Here is a 3888-nt window from a genome sequence, read left to right as displayed (position 1 = left end):
GGCCCAAGGCCTGGCGCCAGGGGCTGAGCTGGGCTCTTGTGGGGGCTGCCAGGCCAACTTCGCAGCCACCATGTCACCCTCAGGGCCACCCCTGGCTGCAGCCCCGGGGATGGGGCTGGGGGCCGTAGGGCTGGTGATAGGACCAGGGGGGGTGAGGTGGGTTTTTTTGGGCGGGGGAAGAACATGAACGATCCCCTCGCAGTCGATCGCTGCCGAAGTTTCTCCGGGCCGAGCCGAAAGTGCCCGAAGCTGCGGCCTCGGCGCTCCCGAGCGCCTCCCGCCTGGGCGGGAATCACTCCTCCGAGCCTTTCCGAAACTTCCCGAACTCCCTCACGGCCCCCCTCTCCGGAAAGAGACGAAGTTTGCCGAGCGTGGGGGTCACGGGAGGTGCCGGCCCGAGCCGGGAGGAGGGCGGGGAGAAGGGGAAGGGGAAAGGGGGCGGGAACACGGCGAGGAGGACGCGTGCGCCCGCGAAGGTCTCCGGAAGAAGCCGAGGTTTCCCGAACGCCGCTCGCCAGCGAGCGGCTCCGGAAAGAGCCGAAGGTTGCCGAGCGCCGGTGGGCCGAGCGGCTCCGGAGCGGCCCGAAGGCGCCCGAGCGTCCGTCCTGCCGGACTGCTGGAGGCGGCCCCAGCGCCATGTTTGATGCTCCGCTACTTCAGTGAGGAAAATCCGCCGGCATCGCTTGAGAGCCGCCACCGCGAAGGGCTCCGCTGCCCCCGGGGAGGGGGACCGAGACCCCCCGCCGCCGGCGGCTCATGAGCAGCGCGGCCTGAGCCGTCTCCCCCCCTCCCCTCCCCGCCGGCCCCTCTCCCGTCCCCTCCCCGCGCCGAGCCCTCCGGGAGGCGCGTTGTCACGGAGACCGGCGCCGGTGCCGGCCCGCCGCGCTGCCCCGGCCGCCGCACCGGCCCCCGGCCCGCTCCCCGGCTCCCCCCCGGCCCCGGCCCCGCTCCCCGCCGGGGGGTGGTGGCTCCGCTTGGCGATGAGTTTACCGCAGAAGGCGGCTTTGAAACCCGGCGCGGCGGCGGCGGCGGGGACCGGCCCCGGGAGCGGGGCGGCAGCGGCGGCGGCGGCGGCGGGGCCGCCTCCCCCCCCGGCTCCCCCTCACCCGGCGGCGGCGCCGGCGCCTCATCCCAACATCAGGGCCTTGCCGCCCCAGCCGCCCCAGCAGTATCCTTTGCCCCGGGGGAGCGGGGGGGGCGACACCCCCCTTCCCCAAAGCGAGCGGGGCCCGGGGGAAGGGTGGTGGTGGGGAGGCGCGGGTGTGAGAGGCCGCGGGGACCCCTCAGTCCCGGGGAGGGGGGTTGTGGGGAGGGGGCGCCCGGCGGGGAGTGGCGGTTTGGGGCTCCCCACTCCTTTTTGTGTGTGTGTGTGTGTGCGCTTGTGAACCCCCCCTGTGCGAAGGGGGGGCTGCACCTGCCGGGGCGGTGTGGGGGGAAAGGGGGTGCCTCACCCCCTCCCCCTCTTTACTCAAGGGTTGGTTTGGGGGTTCACCCCCTTTGCCTGGGGAAAGCAGCAGGTCCCCCAGCCCCTTTCCTTACCCCCCCACCCCCCCTTCCCACACCCCCTAAAGCAGTGGTGACCCCCAAGGGTAAACTTTTAATTACTAACCCCCCTCCTCAAACAGTTTTACCTCCGATCCTGCCCAGGTAAGTGCTTTGGTTTTGTTCTTTTCCCAAGGAAATTTAACCCCAGGTTGTTGGTTTATATTATTTTTTTCCCCAGCTGGGGCCGATTTTCACGGGATTGATTTCCACCTCTTTATTTATTTATTTACGTTTTCCCCTTCCTGGCTGGTGGATATAGAAGAAAAAAAAATCTCAGGTGGAATTTCTCTTCCCAACAGCTCTCTCCCTGCCAGGCCTCTCACCACCCGTGCTGGGGAAGCGGAGAAGGTTCCCACTCCCCAGAAATACAACCCACCCCCCAAAACCAACCCCCCTGCTACAAAAGAGAGGCCGGGGCCGTTGCTGCAAATGGGGTTTTTTAAAGGTCTTTGGTTCTCTTGCCTGCGACTAGGCCCCAAGTCAGGAGGTAAATACTGCAGGGATCAGCAGGAAAGTGGGGTGGCCAGCCGGCCTGCCCGGATGAGGTTTTGTTTCCAGCTTCGGACAGCATCTCCTGCCCAACTGGGTTTTTATCTCCACTTCCCCCTTGAAGTTGTGGTGGTTTGGTTGGTGGGGGGGTTTTATTTTTGTTGTTGTTCTTGGGGGGTTGTTTTTGGGAGTGTGAAGTGAAGAATGTACTTGGTGAAGTATCTCCTGGCTGTGTTACCTGGGGTCAGTGTGCTGTGCTGGCCAGGGGGGACGGTCCAGGAGTGTGTTTGGCTATTTATCAGTGACTTAGGTTTTAACAGGGAAGTGCAAGGTGGTTTTTTTGGCTTGAGGCTTGTTTCAGCTGTGTGGTGATGCCTGTGCTCTTCAAGAAATGTGTTCCCTCTGTATAAGCATTTTATTGCTCTCACTTTCTTGGGTTTTTGTGTTGTTGTTGTTGTTTTTTTTGTTGTTGTTTTGAGGTGGGAAAACCGAGCCCTTTTATAATCAGTTTAGGTCTATTGTTTTCTTGAGCTTCCGGCAAGAATCATTCTTGCTGTGACCACAAATAACGATGCTTAAATCATGAGACTGTTGACGTTACGGATTTGTTTGGGTCAAGTGAAGGGAAAGAAAAAAAAACCCCAGCCCTCTGAAGGTTTCAGAGAGTTCTGGGGAGGGAGGTCCTCTGGCTCTGCTGGGTGTTTTTGGCCAGCTTGTGTTGTTCTGCAACTCCAGCATGTGCTTTGTTTTGGAGGGGGGGGGACTGGAAGAGTGTGAAGGTGCTGTCATTACAAAGTCAGCAGGGTGGTGGTAAGTAAAACTCTTGCTCAGGGGAAATTCTGCTGGGTTTTGAGTGATGTGCCAAGTGTGGGAATGCTTGGCCAGCCTGTGTGGAGGGAGTCCGGGCTCGGCTGATCTCCCCAGCAAGGTGCTGGTGTGTCTGGAAAGGGACTTTTGAACAGGAAACGATGAGGCTTGGTGGTTGAAGGGCTGAAGTTTGCCTTGGTTTGGGATGAGGAGTGTGCTGGGCTTTGTAAAACACTTTATTTTCAGGTAATCATTGGGAGCACCATGGAGGGTGCTCCTCTGGCGTTGTTGAGGGCGAGCTTGGTGGTGGTCTGTGCGAGCCGTTGTAGCTGAGACGGGAGGACACTGTTGCTTTTGGTGAGTGCTGTCATGGAATGCCTCACGCAGGAGAGGGGTGAAGTTTGGGTTTACCTCCGTGTGCAGCCAAAAAGTGAAGAGACTTGGATGGGGTGGGCCAGACCCTAAAGGAGCGGGGAGGTCCCATCACAGGGACCCAGCCGGACACCCAGAGCAGGAGGTACCGAGGAGCGGGAGACGCGTTCAGTGGATGTGACAACCTGATGCTGTGAAAGTGGGAAGGTTAGAATGCTACAGTCTGCTTTCCATTTGTAGCTGTGCCTGTTTTGAAAACACATCGTGTTTGAGGCAATACCTCTCCTTAACTTTCAAACTAACGGTCTCTTCCTGTGATAGATGCAAACACCGTGTTGGTGCTGCCTTTTTTTTTTGGTGAACTTTATTCAGGTGTCCTGGCTGCTTTTTCCCTCTGCTGAAACCTGCCTGTGTTTCCAGGTAGTAAACAAAAGCTGTTACCTTTTCTGCGTGCTGCTGCAGACGTGAGGCTTGGGGAGCAGAGTTCATCAGTGATTTACTGGAGTGCAGAGGGTCATCTGAGTTCAGTCTTTATTTTTAGCTCTGTTTGGTTTCTTTTTTTTTTTTTTCCCCCCCTTCCTTTCTGTTTTGGTACAACTATTGAGACAGTGTTATCCTACAGCAGATAAAATAGAGTTGCAGGTTTCTTCCAGCAGCTTGGAGGGAGCAGAGCGC

Source organism: Gallinula chloropus (genome assembly GCF_964237585.1).
Source record: "Gallinula chloropus genome assembly, chromosome: 23".
In the NCBI taxonomy this organism is placed as follows: Eukaryota; Metazoa; Chordata; class Aves; order Gruiformes; family Rallidae; genus Gallinula; species Gallinula chloropus.
The sequence above is the reverse complement of the archived record's forward strand: the minus strand, read 5'-3'. Positions refer to the sequence as shown.